Source organism: Triturus cristatus, chromosome 8 (genome assembly GCF_964204655.1).
Source record: "Triturus cristatus chromosome 8, aTriCri1.1, whole genome shotgun sequence".
NCBI lineage: Eukaryota > Metazoa > Chordata > Amphibia > Caudata > Salamandridae > Triturus > Triturus cristatus.
Genome location: NC_140591.1, coordinates 166,329,953 through 166,346,828, shown reverse-complemented (window position 1 = coordinate 166,346,828; position 16,876 = coordinate 166,329,953). Strand labels below are relative to the sequence as shown.

At 42.7% G+C, this 16,876-nt stretch overlaps 1 protein-coding gene across 4 annotated transcripts in view; it reads left to right on the top strand.

Annotated features, from left to right (window-relative positions):
* The window catches only part of IGSF5 (immunoglobulin superfamily member 5), an 850,576-nt gene that overhangs the window by 246,444 nt on the left and 587,256 nt on the right, over nt 1-16,876 (top strand). Inside the window, exon 1 of one of the 4 annotated variants that reach the window (XM_085621234.1) lies at nt 15,646-15,690. The exons of the other annotated variants lie outside the window; for them this stretch is intronic. The gene's annotated coding sequence lies outside the window, so the exon portion shown is untranslated. Of the gene's footprint in view, nt 1-15,645; nt 15,691-16,876 lie in introns of those variants that run through there. 4 annotated transcript variants of the gene reach the window in all.

Sequence of the window (16,876 nt, the reverse complement as noted above, 5' to 3'; positions counted from 1 at the left end):
GCAATATAGCTGAAGGGCTCCTTCGCAGTGGTTCCCGGTGGACCCTCTCCGTTGCATATTCTAGATTTAGGTACTGTTTTTACCAAGACAACTACCCCATCTGTGTGATCACGAAAGACCAACAAATGTTATGCTTACTTGTACGTATTCTCCTGCTCATTCCCTTTTTTTGAGTTGAAGATAAGAGCTTTTAAAAATGCATTGGAGTGGGCAGATCTTTTAGGTACCACTTTTTTCTCCATTGTATTCACCCAAAGAAAAATACAGCCCATTGGTGAAGTGCTCCAACTAATCAGGCCTCTTGAGTCCCTCAAAATTGTGCTGAGCTGCTTTTTGCCCAAGGTGTAGTTGTTCCTGACATTCTGTGTCACCTCTCTGAGGTATTTGAACATCTATGCCTTTCTGGGTTCTTGAGGCAGACTGTCATGAACAAACACTGGTGGTCTTGTGCTATGGAGCTGATTTTATTCCTTATATGCTAATTTCTTCTGGCTTTTCTACCTTCTTGCATCTCTCGGTGTCATTTGGTGTTGGCTATTTGCTCCTTTAAACCTTGGCCCACTGGCTTCAAGGTTGATGTTTCTTAAATCTTTCCTGGATTGATTGAATCTGATTGTTTTGCTTATTTAGAACCACATATTCTCCCTTGTGTGCAGTGGTTCCAGGAGGCAGATACTAAGAGAAGTTTTGGGCAAAGTCCTACAGTTGTCTGTAAGGTGTTGCTTGGGCGCTGGTATGGCGAAAAGTGACGTTAAGCAGTGCATTGATTTACTTACCATTACAAAACCATGTGGGTGCAGCACAAAATTCAGCAGGGTCACGCAAGCACCCTTTCAGCCCTTATTAAATAACCCCTCTAGAGTTCTACCGTTTTTTGCAGGCAGGCTATATTAGGTTTGTATCTTGGGCTCTTTTGTTTCAAACCACTGCCTGGCTGGCAGGGCCGGCTTTAGCGCTGTTGGTGCTGGTGTGACAATCACTTTTGGTGCCCCCACGTCCCTTGACCGCCTTCTCGGATTCTCTCCCTACCACCTGCAAAAGTGCCCCTCATCTCTCCTATCATAAGATATTGCTAAGCACAGTGCCCCCCTGAAGTCACAGCTCCCCCTCCACAAGTCAGTGCCCAGTGCGGCCGCACCCGTCACACTGCCCTAAAACCGGCCCTCCTGGCTGGTTACGATCTTCTAGAATGTTTGACCCTGTTTTCTGGTTGGTCCCCTGCCTGAAAAAATCAGTAGATTGCTGTATATCTCTCTGGGCGGGTGTAGACTGAGGTGTTCATGTTTGTTTTAGATCAGCTGCTTCTTTAGATATGATAAGAGCCTCGTTCTGCAAATATTTTGAGTATTTGTGCACACGAAAAGGAAGGTGCACTATCTCCTCTGGAGAAAGTGATGCCCTGATTGCAGTGTGGGCTGCTTTACCGTGTAGACATCAGACTGTAACTCAGCTTGCAGCCTAGCATAGGAGAAAGGACATGGTTTTCAGAATGGTTGAGGGGGTTAATTGTCCATCAACCTTTTTTTAATAGGAATGTTATCGCTTTACAGTATGCATTATAGAAAACTGGTAACAATAAGAGTATAAGCAGGTGGAAACTACAGCATTACGGTCCAATTGCTCTTGATACGGGCACCACCGGTCGGATTGATGCAGTAGCGGGTGTAACGGTTCTGGTGCGGTCTTCTGTGGTCGGTGAGTCTGCTACGGGGAGTCTGAGAGAGTTAACAGCTAAAAACAGTACGGAGCCCCACATGGACTTGATGGTGCAGGATGTGGCCTAAGGGCTTGAGCGGCCGATTTTGTAGCTGGGGCGCCAGGCTAAAGTCTGGTGGGAGGTGCAAACATCCTCTGGTTTTGGGCAAATCACGTAATCTCCCCGTGCCTACAAAAACATGAATGTGTCCGTCTGTAACGCAACTGGTGCTCATGTAAAGTAAAGCGCTCCAATACCTTCGGGCCGAGTTCACGCTATATAAACCAAGCACTGGCATAGCCAATAGGTCTCGCCTTTGGGACCTTAAAAGTGTTTAGCTAGATATATTGACTTTTCCAATGTCTTTAAGATATGCTGAGAGAAGTGTGACTGCTGTGCAGCATGCTGAGAAGTTATCATAAAAAAGTGTCAGAAGCATTTTTGTTACCTTATATATGACCAAGAAGGTATTATATATGTTCAGCCAAATTCACTACTTTCATACCAATAGTATATGCCTCCAGATATTTGTGCATGTCTAGTGTATGAAACCCTTCTGCCGCCATTTAAGGAGTTTAGGAAAGTCTCGTTCTCGGCTCCAAACTCTTCATCTGAAGTAGTTGCTGACGCTCCTCTCACGGCTACTTTCTGTTCTTAGAGAAAGGGTCCAAGTGTTCGTTTAAGGATGGCCGGAGCTCTTACATTTGCCTTTTGTATGTCTGTGGGCTGGGAGGGATGCTTCTCGCGCACAGCTCACGTGCCGCAGGACTGAGCAATAAAAACGATGTCATATTTGACACTGCGATTCCGGCTTGGGAGCCCCACTCAGTGCCAGCGTCTCACGAACACTTTTCACATACACGAGTGCGCTTCGAGCGGGGGCAGCCGAAGAAAGGGTGAAAAAGCAAAAGGCGCTATATTCGAAATATACATAAACATCTTTCTGAGGCGTGAGCGTTGCAATACGTTGTTGTGTATATGTAAAAAAATGTATTGTATTTTAAAAAAACATATACGTTTAACTATTGCAACACTTTATTTCTCATGATTGAGATCAAAAACTGTGTTTTCTTATTCTTGTTGAACTTCGCAGTTTAGTGAAATGAAACAAATAAAGAGGTGCAATGCACGGCAAAATGAAACAGCAGCACTAAAGCCCAGGGTGTCTGCGTCCCAGAGGGATTTCTTTCAATCGTAAATCCAGACGCATTTTTTAAACACAGTTTATTAGCAAAGAATTATAAACAAATAAATAGTGATAGAAAACTTATGGAATGTGTGGAACTTCCAAGTATTATGTGATCGATGATAAATGGTTATAATAAATCGACATTGTGAACGAAATCATATATATACACATTTATTTTCAGGGGAATGAGTCGCTTAAGAAATGTATTCACTCTACTGTTTGCGGCCGTTTGTGTCACAGCCAGGTTCTTTTTTTATTTATTTCATCTTTCTTTGCAAATTAAGAACAGTGAAGTGTCTATATGTATATATATATATATATATATATATATATATATATATATATATATATATATTCACTGAAAAAACCATAGGTTTCACACATGTTATAGTTAGTGGAAATTTTACTGATAAAAAACCAATGAAATTGCCCCGTTATAGTTAGCGCAGGCAACTATAACTCACGCGACCACAATCCTCTGCTGATGCTAATACTGTATTTAGACACTTATTTGCCCATGTCTTCTTCCATACATTTTTAGCTATACATATATTACAAATATTTTTTTTTCCTAAAGACACATATGTCATCAGCAGAGGATTGCGGTCGCGTGAGTTATAGTTGCCTGCGCTAACTATAACGGGGCAATTTCATTGGTTTTTTATCAGTAAAATTTCCACTAACTATAACATGTGTGAAACCTATGGTTTTTTCAGTGAATTTGCAAGGTTTTTTAAATGCTAATTCCTAACTATAACGTGTGTGAAACCTATGGTTTTTTCAGTGAATTAGTACGGTTTTTTAAATGCTAAGTTTTTTTCCCTTATAATAAGCCCTGTACATTTGGTGGCCTACGGCCACCAAAAGCACAGGGGGTGGGGTAAGTGTGGATAGTGTTTTTTTCCATTGTAATAAGCCCAGCACATTTGGTGGCCTTCGGCCACCAAAAGCACAGGGGGTGGGGTAAGTGTGGATAGTGTTTTTTTTATTTTTATTTTTTTACCGTACGCTTACCGTAAGCGTACGGTAAGCGTACCCCGCGAAATTGCCGAAAAAAAAATAAAACCGTTTTTGCACTTGAGGGATGTTTGGGGACTCCCTCCACATGACTATGTGGGAGGGAGTTGTCAAAACAGCCCCTTTACATGTTTTTGGGCTTCCGATTTTAAAAATCTCTCTCAGTGCGAGAGACAAAATGGCGGCCGCCGCTTCCTGGTTTCGGCCGATTCGAATGTTTACTAAGATCTAAGAGCCAATCAGAATCGCGCTCGCGCACGCCACCGTACGCTTACCGTAAGCGTACGGTAAGCGTACCGTAAGCTGGCTCAGATATATATATTGATTTAAAGGCTATTTTCTCAGAATCTACTGAACAGATTTACACCAAACCTACAAAAGGCACTTCCTTGACCTAGGGACTACCTCTCTGCCAAATTTTGAGTAATTCTGTTCAGCCATTCGGGCTGTAGCTCGTTCTAAAGGTCCTATGGAAAAATGCATGGGAAAAACGCGTTTTGGGACCCCCCTTTTATCTCAGCCCCCGCTTGACGAATCCCCCCGAGACTTTCAGGGTAGGAGCGGAGCGTAGCGCCCCACCTATTTTGAGAAATTCGCGAGGATTCGTCGACCGGCGCCAAAGTTATTCAAAATAGAATGTTGAGGTTTTCCTATGGAAACGTGGTCCTAACTATAACTACCTACTGGCTATCGCCAGTAGGTAATATATATATATATATATTCAAACACAGTTCGCTGGTCTCCCTGCCGCTTTCTCGGTGGCGGGCTCAAGCGAGGTAGCGATCCTCATCAAAATTTCCAATATGCCTTTTTGTGTGTCTTAATAAGCAATCTTGAGCCCAACTCCGTAAGCGTGAATTATTTATTTATAAAATGGCAAACAAACGCCCGACGCGTGACCAAGGTGCGGCGGGCGTTTGTTTGCCATTTTATAAATAAATAATTCACGCTTACGGAGTTGGGCTCAAGATTGCTTTTTAAGACACACGAAAAGGCATATTGGAAATATATATATATATATAGTTCTTACTTGCACAGTAAATAAAGCCAATGCGCGCACAGACGTCTCTCTTTGAAACCGATATAGGTTGCAACGTCGGTTTCGGAGACCTGGCGACCTGGCTGAGATGACCTTAATAACCTAAAGAGAAAAGAACTGTCATGACGTCAAAAAACAACATGGGGATATAACGACGCTGTTGAGTGTGGACTGGCACTATTTGCACCAACCCCTCTGTCCTTGCAGGTGACTGGGGATGATTCAATCTAACGCCGCATTTGTTCGAGGGGCGGCTGAGGTAGTAATGGCTACACGTGAAAGCTCATTAGAAAAAAAAAGATGACCCTGCGCGCAACGCTGCTTCAAGAAAGTGAAAGTGACCCCGAGCAGGGAAATGCAAGCGCGCGCGTTGCTCGCTCCCGCAAGGTGAATGCCACCACAAGCACGAGTGTGCTTGAAAAGGAGCTGACCGGTTTCTAAAGGTCATATCCTAGGGCAGCGCATGTGCTCTGCCTAGGCGAGACCTAAAAACGGGAAAAAAACATTACTCAGTATATGCTTCCAACTGTTTTTTACAACAGACCCTGTCCGAGATTTATTGTTTCTTCGTGGGTGCTTTCTGTTTACCTCAACAGTTCCCCACCTGTTTTTTAGCCCCTAAATATGCCTCTGTTGCCAGTTACATTGGGTGTAGTGCCTTTACAAAACAAAGGGGGCATATTTACAACGAAGTGACGGAGTACAGCTCTAGCCTTCCTGGCTCAACGCCGCACTCTGCCACGTCAGAAACGCAGGACTGCACCATATTTACAACAATATGGTGCAGCCATGCATTTCCCACCGCGCTGGCGCTAAAGTTAGCAGCCTAGCGCCAACGTAGGCACCCTTGCACCATAGTGCAAGGGTGTCTGCGTTGAGGGGAAGATTGTTTATGTGCAGGAAGGTCTCCCTTCCTGCACATAAACAATCTTAAAATTACGTTTTGTAACTTTTATTTGTGCTGCTTAATTTTTGGGATTGTTTATGTGCAGGAAGTGTCACCTTCTTGCACATAAACAATCAATGGCAATTTTGCTGTTTCTATGTGTGCTGCACAACGCAGCACACATGGAAACAGCAAAAACAAGGACAAATTAAGCATTTCTCCTTGTTTCGCCTGTTTAAAACCAGGTTTTCCCTGGTTTTAATTTTGTCGCTGCCTCCTATTTCCGCCACCCTTGTAAATAGGGGGCTGCGTCAAAATCAATGGGTGTTGCGGTGGAACTCCCACCGCAACACCCATTGCCCTCCCCTTTCACGTTAAGTACAGCGTGAAAGAGGGCCTTATTTACAAAGCAGTGTTAAGCCACAGAAAGTGATTTAACGCTGCCTTGTAAATCAGGCGAAGCCCCTATTGTCACTTTTAGTGGTGTTGTGGTGGCGATAGGGTTTGTAAATATGCCCCAAAACAGACATATACACGGTTGCATTTCTATATGCTCCAGTATCATGTCGGACAGAGCATCAGTTATCTGTGTTCAGTACTAAGTGGAGGGCAGTCCTACTTTATTTGAGTGAAGTCTGATTCTAGCGCCTGCATCTCTCACAACATGCATCCTCCCTCAGCCCAAACCTGAGGGGGCATAGTACATTTGATGCAGGTGTTTAATATGTATTAAGTTCAAGTTGCTGTTAGAGGTTAGCATATTTGTTTTGGTGCAACAAAATACCCAGTAATTGGCTGGTCCAATATTATATTCTATATTGTCTTGTCATTCTGCATTGAGATTCATAATTTGGTAATGAGACCTTTCGTGTGGTAGTGGGCAGTAGTGTATGTAGTGCATTGAAGGTTGGGTGTACATTCGGCAACAGGGGAAATCTTGCCTTCACAGCAGCACAGAGTGGATAATATATGAAAGTCAGCACAGGGATGTGGCATTGGGTTCTGCGCATGTCGTCCCTCCCGAATACATGTCTTTCATACTCTTAAGATTTGACTTTCTGAGAATCTCAAGCGCCTTTGGTTCATGTGTCACCGATATCGCTGGATAGTGAGTTAATGGGAGTTCTTGTGCCTAAATCAGTACTTTCCAAGCATGTGTACACAATTGGCACCATGCTGTCATTGTGCAATGGACTGTGTTGAATTCTGTCCTCTTAATGTTATCTGCTTTGTGTGTTACGATAGCGTTTACTGGGGTCAGGCTGGCGATGTCACTTTCTACTGCTATATTTGGTACGTAGGCATGTGGACTATACCAATAGTGTACAAAGTGTGCCTGCACGCACAGATAGTTTAGTTCCAGACCTTAAGTGCCAAAACCACCCTGAGCATACGGAAGGGTGAGCACCTCCCATTTTAGCCTGTGTTGTTTCCCTGTCCATGCCAACTTTATTAGCTGTGTGTTGAGTGTTTTGAAAAAGTAGTGTGGCAGGACAATGGGGATACTGACAAAGAGGTAACGGAACCTGGAGCAATATCACCATTTTCATTATGGCAATTCTATTGGCCATAGACAATGGCAGCCAGATCCATCTTAGTACATGGTCTTCGATATGCGAGACAGCGTGACATAGTTATTTTTAATTACCAGGTTAGGGTCCCCATGTATCCAGATACCCAGACATTTGACAGGTAATTTGCTCCATTGTACTGGGAACTCTACCTCACATGGCCTGGTGGCCGGGTTTAGTGGAATAATTATAGATTTGTCCCAGTCAATACTCAATCCAGAGTAGTGCCCAAATATTATGTACCCTCATATTATCAGCACCAAGTGGATAGCTGAGTCTTTCCCATAGAGGACCATGCCACTAGCATACATTGATATAGCAAACAGCCTCAATGTGACATTCAGGGCTGAGGTGGAATATTGTTGGTGAATTACACATGCCAATCTGCACCAGCACAAGCTCAAAGAGCAATGCTGAGAGGGGCAGCCATGCCGGGTTCCTCTAAGTATGTTTATTGGAGTGGAGATGTGTCCATTAACCCACACTCAAGTGGTGGGGTTGGTGTAGAGCAGTTCGTTCCAATTAGTAAAATTGGTAGGCAATTCCATTCTATGTAGGATTGTGAACATATATGCCCATTCTAGGGAGTCAAATGCTTTTGTAGCGTTGAGCAGTAGTGCTGTCGCAGCTAAGTTGAAGTTTAGCTGATGTAGAAGTGCGAAGACCGTTCGCACATTATGTGCCTTACTGCACCTTGGCACAAATTCCGACCGATCTAGTAGTACCAGGTGAAGGAGTAGAGGTTGCAGCCTATTTGTGATTATTTTTGCTAGGATCTTTACATCCGTATGTATAAGAGATAGTGGCCTGTATGACTAGCAGCGTTTTGACACTTTGTTGGGTTTCAAGAGGGCAATAATTCGTACATGGGTTGCAGGTGTGGTGCAAGTATGGGAGTATGGGAGTGAATTCTTTGTAAAATTCAGCAGTCTTTCTTTTCCCTAGCTAGACTGAGCACGTTAGCTCGGTCTCTATAATTCAGGAGCTTCACTAAAATGGGCCTGGAGGAGCCCCAGGCGGGGGGTGCGCCATCAGAGATCATGAGCTTGCTCCACCAGTAGCAGGTTGGAAAGGTTGTCAGCACCAAATAGGAATGTCAGCATTGCCTCTGCATACTGCTCAATCCTGCCAATTTTTGAAGATTCCCGAATCCCTGTGATGCACAGCCTTTTGTGGTAAGAGCGAGCTTCCGGGTCTTTGTTTTTGGCTTGGATTACTGCTAGTGCCTTTTCCATGATTAAGTATTTGGTGGAGACTAGCTTCAGGTTGTCTTCAGCTTAGGAGATACGCTGTAGTAATAAGCTGTGGGTTCACATTGTTCCCCATTGTGCTATCTATCCTCTGGGATCTGTTGGTACGCTTTACCTCCAACATGAGGCAGGACTGGTTGCTGTCAGTCTTCCCTATACATGGCTCCGCTCTGGGGGAGATGTAGGCAAGAAGTTGGCAATTGAATCAGTGTTCAGCAGGCACAGTGTCCAGTGGCTTCCCTCGTTTCGTCGATAGCTGGAATGGTGCTTTCCTGCCCAGAGGCTCTTATGTGCGTATAGGATTGTTGGACCTGGCCCTTTTTGCAGGGTTATCCCCAAACCCCTACTTCCTCCTATTTTGTCTGACCTGTTATTGTTGGTTTTAGGACCCGGGGCTCTTTACCATTGTTAACCAGTGCTAATATGTATATGCTCTCTGGATTGCAATAGTGATTGCTTTATCCATGATTGGCATATTTGATAAACTGGTAAGTCCTAGTAAAGTGCACTGTGTGTGCTCAGGACCTTTAAATCACATGCTACTACTGGGCCTACAGCACTGATAGTGCCACTCTCATGAGTAGCCCTGTAAACATTGCTTAGGCCTGCCTCTGCAGTGGCTCTGCGGTCAGTTTTAAACTGCCATGTCGACCTGGCAAGTGCAACCACTTGCCAGGCCCATACCTTCCATTTTACTATATGTAAGCCACCCCTAATTTAGGCCAAGGTTGCCCCATGGGCAGTGTGCAGTGTATTTAAAAGGTATAACATGTACTGGTGTGTTTTACATGTCCTGATACTGAAATACTGCTCATTTCTTTTTTCACTGTTGCAAGGACTAAAGCTCCAATAGGTTATCATTTGAGCTGCCTTATAACCTCTTACAAGTGTAACTTCCAATAGGGAAGAGGTAGAAATTTGGAGTTTGGGGTTCGTGAACTCACAATTTAAAAATACATCTTTTAGTGAAGTCGGTTTTTAAATTGCATGTTTGAAAATGCCACTTTTAGAATCTTTTTGCTGTTGATCCCATTTTCTTGCATTGCCATTCCGTGCCTTTGCCTGTGAAATCCACGTCTGAGGGAGGTAAACAGTTGGGCTGTGCACTCACTCTAGACAGTCACACAAAGGGAGCTGAGATGTGCCCTGCATATCCTGATGGCCCATCGCCCGGCTGATGGGTCTTCCTGAGCTAGAGTGGTGGGAGGAACTACTGGGTGTGTATGACAAATGCTTTACACATTGCCTCTGAGTTAAGCCTGATAGTTCATGCCAGGCTACTAAGGGTTGAGCAGGAGTTATCTTAGCTGTGTGACTCCCTTACCCTGACTAGAATAAGGGCCCCTACTTGGACAGGGTGCAAGCTACTGCCAACTAGAGACCTCCATTTCTAACAAGGATGTACACAGCTAATGTATTATTTGGGTGGCACCCTGCAGTCCAACCCAGCCTGGGGAGCAAGGCAGTGTACATTGCAACCTATTAGCTGTCTATGCCTGGGGAGGTAGATAGCTCACGTTGCTCAGTTGACTTCATGGGCGAAGTTTGGTCCTGCAGCGCGGTTGCAGGGTCAGCCCCCGCCGCCTGCTCGAGTGAGCGGGCCGCAGCAGCACACACCAGTGGCAGGGTCCGATCTTACAGACCGGCCAGGCGGTGCAACCACCAATGCTTTTTTCCCCCCGGGCCTGTGGCCTGCGATCCACCCGGGCCAGGTTACCTCTTTAGTCTGTTCTTGTCACTGTTGGGGTCATGTGGTCTATTGGTCGCGAGGGCCTAGCTGTGGATCAGGCATGACTATGCAGAGGACCCAGCACTCACCAAGAGCACTGCACTCGCAGATTTCGATCAGCGACCTCTACATCTGAACACCAGGGGCACTCCCTCCAAGTCTGCTTTCACTCCTTCAGCTGGTTGATAGCACCATTTTATGACTCTTGCTAGTGTCTGCACATTATTTTCCCCTTCCGATTGACAGTATGCAACCGATTGGCAGGATATTTGTTGCATAGTTTTCCCCAACAGGCATCGCAGCACCAAAGTCCCGTTATCTTGCCATGTGCTCTTTTTTCCCTTTCTTTTTGGCAGCATGCAGCCGCATGGCAGGATGTTTGTCGGATAGTTTTCCCCAACCAGCAGAGCAGCACTAAAATGCCACTATCCTGCCATGGGCTCTCTAGTGCTCCCATCCACCAAATATTTAACCATCGCAGGATCACATACTAATTTCAATTCTCATTTTGTTGAGCTGCTCATAGTTGGATAAAAAATAGGAAGTTCGGCAGTACACTTAGACCTTTGTGTACATTGGCGCATTCATTCCGCCATTCACATCTCTAGAGTCCGAACAGCCTTGTCTAAAGCTGTTGGGAAACCTCCACAAGTACTAGTAGATGGGTCATCTGAATATGACGTGGAAGAGATTTTGGACTCACGAATTAATTGTGGCCAATTACAATATTGTGTGACCTTAAAAAATGATGTGTCTTTAAGGTCTTAGATCGAACAAACTTTGATCATGCCATCAGATCAGTCAAGAGGAGTCCTCCTGGCAAACCTGAACCCAGCCCAATTTGCCGGATGGGGTATTTTCCGGGTTAACTATCAGGATTCATGGCAAGCACAGGCAGCTCCGGGCAGGAAATGGTGAAAGACAGGTCAGTGGAAATGTATGAGAATGGGAACCCTAGACCAATGACTGCATGAATTCCCATGCTCACTTCCTGGTGTTCTAATCTCACCTGGGTCAACAGTGGCAGATCCCTAGATAAGAAAATTAAGGGTTCAGAGACTTCACCTGGCAATGTGTCGCTAGTTGCATTGGCTTTCTCTGTTTACCTACGAGTTTGCACTTCTATCCACCCCTCATGTTTGTGCCTTGCCCACTTTCGTTGGTGTGTTTGCCTCTTGTAGTTCTATACTCACTGGTGTGTTTATGGCAGCTTCCTATTTAAGATCATTCTGGGCTCAGAGTCTGTGTTGCTAGTTGCATTGTCTGTCTCTGTCTACGCACACACTTTTTCTTGTTTTTTTGTTTTCCTTTTCGGTTCCCTCTTGCTTTCCCCTTCTTTTTTCCCTAGTTTCTTTTGCCTTGTTACCTTTGGATGGTGTGTTTGGCTTACTTCCTTTTGTTGGTGTTTGCCTCTTGTAGTTCTATACTAACAGGCGTGTTAGCAGCTACGTCCTTGGGCATACGGCTGGGTTCCTGGTCCCTGATGCTCAACCTGGCATCATCCGATGCTGACACCTCTATGAATTTTGAGAGTACTCGAAGGGTACTACTTCGCATGCTCATACATGCCTTTGTGAATCGGACCCCTCTGTCTTTATTGCTAAACAATCCTAACTTAAGCCTGCATAACTTGCTTGACCGCAGGGAAATGCCAATGTTTCCTTTCCACATTTACGGGCATATGTGCAAGCCTCTATTGCCATCACAACGTCACCTATAGTGATGTTGTGGTAGCGATAGAGGCTGCACCTTTGGTACAAGGCTGCATTAAGCCACTTAATGTGGCTTAACGCTGCCCTGTAAATAAGGTCCCCTCTCACGCTATGGTTAGTGTGAAAGGGGTGGGCGTTCCACCGCAACACCCATTCATTTTGATGCTGCCCCCTATGTACAAGGGTTGCAAACATAGGAGGCAGCGCCAAAATTAAGACTAGGTAAAAACTGGTCTTAAGATGGCAAAACGAGGAGAAATGCATTATTTCTCACCGTTGTTGCTTTTTCGATGTATGCTGCCTTGTGCGGCACACATAGAAATAGCAAAATGCCATTGTTTGTTTATGTCTAGGAAATGCCATTTTGTCAATTTCATGTGTGCTGTATGAAGCAGCACACATGACAGTGACAGAATGGCATTTCTAGGATTGTTTATGTGCAGGAAGGGGCACCTTCCTACACATAAACAATCCTCCCCTGCACAGAGACACCCTTGCACTCTGGTGCAAGGGTGCCTGCGTTAGTGCTAATTTGCTAAACCTAGTGGCATCGCAGGGGTAAACGCAAGCCTGCACCTCATTCTTGTACATATGGTTCACCCTTGCGTTTCCGAAGTGGCGGAGAGAGTTGTTGAGCCAGGAAGGCTAACGCCTCTCTCCGCCACTTCCTTGTACATATCACCCTTAGTGTTCTCATTTAGTGTGGTTGATGATCGGAAGTGGCTTTGAGCCAGGGTGAAATGAGACTGGAAAAGGAGATTGGCATTAAGCTCATGTCAATAGGGCATAAAAATAAGGGCGGCTCATTTTAGTCTCATTTAACTCAGCAGAAGATTACAATTAAAATGTATTGGCCTCTTAATTGACGATGCTGAATCCAAGTGTAGACAGAAAATATTTGCCACCGTTTCAAGGAAATGTCAAGTCTGGCAGTTTTCGGGAAGGTCGTTTCTCAATTATTCAATGAGGGATCTGACTTTTAATCCATTTGGAGCAGGGTCTTGCAGCCGCATGCACAGGGTTTCTTCACAATAGAGCAGGACTGTGTCGTAAAGTGATTGATAAGGAAGTTTAATTGTGAGCCCTGAAAAGGCCTATCTTGATCCCGTTAGTGCCTTTGAATCATCCACCCACAGGTTGTTGTGCAGCATCATCAGGGCTACTGGAAATATGCAGCAATCAAGGACCAAGATATGAGGCACAGTTGACTAAAATATGCAACAAAGAAAATACAAATTATGCAGCTTTATGCAGTACATTCTGTAACTTTATGATGTTATATTTATAATTCAGACTGAATAACTTAGCAGTCCAGGCACATCATTTTTTAATACCTTCCTTTCTAGCTTGCACAGTGATATTCCTTGTGCAGAACATGCAATTTTACACTGTGCAGCTTCCAAGTGCACAATCTTTGTAATAAAAAGCTTGTCTCCTTTATTGAAAGCAGACTCCCCTCTCGTGGCTCCCTGTGTCACAGAATGACAGGTTGAATGGGAGCCCTAATGGCATTCTTGATGACTTCTCAAACTGTCTCTCTGAACAGAAGAGGAAACGGAGGAACCATACAATGTGTGACGAAGAGGAATCCAGAACATGGTTTCCTGGGCGAGGACTGATAACCACAGGCATCTTCTAATGGTGTTAGGGACCTTAACAGTGGCCATTATTCTGTTTTAGGCTAGGAGTTGGGTATTATCCTGCTAACTTAGTTCTTGTGGTGGGCAATTATCTCATTCCTTCGAGGCCTCTAAAGCTTCAAGAACATTTGGTGTGAGTCCTGAATATTGAATAGGGAATATTGAAATTCCTCACTATCATAGCCAATATATCGAACTCAAAGATATTGACAGGTAAGCATGTATAGATTTTCTATTCCTAACTCCACATATATGTACCTTGACGATATATGTATTTTTAGGGTACGTAGATGTAGATAGTGAATCTGCACTTCCCTGTCTGCACTTAACTTTCAATATTTTGGCTGCGATATTAACCCCTTGCATGCCCGCCCCTTTCCCCGCCCAGTGCCGCGCCTTGCATTAGCGGGCGGAGTTCATGACGAGCTGGACTCGTCATGGGCACAGCGCCACCGCAGCCCATGACGAGTCCAGCTCGTCATGGGCACTGAAGGGGTTAAGGTAACACAATATTCCTCACTCCAAATTTCAGACTGCAACCAGAGCATCAGAGTAATGCTAGTTCTAGTGAAGACATCACATGGTAGAGGGACTAACTGGTAAAAGGACTCTACTCTGACATTTACAAGTCTCACTTACTGTTTACCCTGTTTAATTTACAAACTTTTGCGAACATTTATTTTATATTTCAAGAACTATATAGCTGCTCAGCTGAGTGCCATAACGATTCTGAAATCCACTTTCTCTTAGGGCCATAACAAGAGGAGAGGGCATTATACAACCGGTGTAGTAACCTGATGACCGATATAAGACCGGGCCTTAATGGGTCTATTATTGCTATATCGAGCATTTAACAGCTTTTAACACACTTTTCATAGGGCAATAATATTTAATTAAAGGGACAGTCTTGATAAATAATTCTTTTCATCATTGTAATAGATGTCAAATGGGCTTTATTACAAGAGATAAAGACATGTTTTATTCGTGATGCGTTTGTAAAATAAATGTAGTGAAATGTTAGAAGTGCATTTATAATGAGGGATAGGTTTTATGGTAATACTTTTTTGACATTTCTGGCTGTATTTATCCATATTTATTTTTTGCTAATTTTATCTTTATCCATATTGGGAGGGAGGTTATGAAAAAATGAAGCTGTAAGTAGCAATTTATCCATATTTATTTTTTTCTAATTTTATCTTTATCCATATTGGGGGGAGGTTATGAAAAAATGAAGCTGCAAGTAGCATTTTTCCATATTTATTCAACCAATAAATGTGCACTCATACTTGAATGCCTAACGAGTTTCATTTAAATGAACACCCACAAATGATAAATCAATGCACTTACATGAAAACGTGAACATTTTAGAATTAACTACTTACATATTTACTGCTGGTTAAGCCTCATTACTAAAAAAAAAATCCCATTCCTGTCAATGCGCACAGTAATTGGTCGGGCAGTCATGACTGACAGCATTTAGATTCCCTCAAAAAACAACTTAATTTCCCCTTTTATTTCACATTTGAAAATAAATACATTCGGGAAAATGAATAGTTTTCTGTTTGTATTTATATGTAAAAATCAGTAAAAACGGAAAGCAGGGAGCCTTATTTACAAACCGCCAACGTGTGGCTGTGTTGCGCCCTTTATCCTGAACCACATTGGATGCCGCTGTGTGTACATTTAGTATGTAATCACTAAGGCAGCAGGATTACATGAGAGAGGTCAAAGAATGCACATTGCTTCATTTGTTAGAGAAGGGGTGTGATCCTATTGGAATGCTCAAAACCTTTGATCACCAATGTCAAGACACGCCCACGGTGGCAAATGCAAACATTTCCTCATTGCCATGATTGTATTCCAACCCGATATCACTGTTGGCCAAAACAGTGGCTTCACTTTCAAGGTTTTATCAGAGAGAAGCCATAGCTGTGAACCTGGGAATACAGCCACCTTTTTCAGTAAGTACATTGTACCCACAATTTTGTCCCACGCGCGGATTCAATTTCAGGCAGCTTTTCATTAGTCATGTTTGATTTTAGATCGCCTTCTTCTGTCTGTGCAATAATAATGTCTACAAAATTGGGGAAAAGGTGTCAAGGACTAGAATGGATCTGAAAAGTGCATACCAGATGAAAATGACTATACATGATTATTGAATAAAAACTTAGCTGAAGAGACATTATGAGCTCAAGCTAAACCTATGTAAATTGATTTGTTTGGCTGCTATGATAGCCAAGCAGTCTTGACCCCCCTCACGAGGTATTTCGACAAAATATCGAGTTGCAGATATTGAGTTACAGAAACATCGGGAAAAAAATACTGTGATACAAAAACATTGTAACGCAGAAATATCGTAATCAAGAATATATATTTCTTAGGTAAGTTATGTAGTTCTCAAGAATATCTTTGTTGTTAATATCGTTTTCAATAATATAGTTGTCAAAAATGTTGTTGTTTAATTATGTTGATGTGTTTTCGTTCCTATATTAATGTTATGTGCTATTTGTGTTTGTATATTTGGTAATAATATTTTTAAATATAGGTTGCAATTTTAAGTGATTTGTATTTTTTTATTTAAATTGCTAATAGTAATTTAGAATGCCATAGCAGGTTGCTAGGTTTGCAGGAGTATAGGGTGGGAAGTTAAGTATAATTAATTATCAATTAATTATTAATGTTTGATTAATTATTTAATTGATTCATAATTATGTAAATTGTGTAATAATTATATTTTTAAGTTATCTAATAGGTGCTGGCAGCTGGGTTTGTAGGGGTATAGGGTGGGAAGTTAATTAGGTAATAATTAACAATTAATTATTAATTTATCTTTAAATATTTAACTGATTAATTATGTACAATGTGTAAATTATTTTTTATAGGGGTGTAGGGTGGGAAATTAATTAAGTAATAATGAATTGCAAATAATTATTAATTTATTATTAAATATTTAATTGATTATTAATGATGTATTTTGTGAAAAAACGTTATTGTTTAATTTATATATTAGGTGTGGGCTGCTGGGCTTGTAGGGGCATAGTATGGGAAGTTATTTAAGTAATAATTAACAATAATTTATTGATTTATTAATCATTATTTAATTGATGCTATTTGTGTTATAATTATATATTTGAGCTATATTTCAAG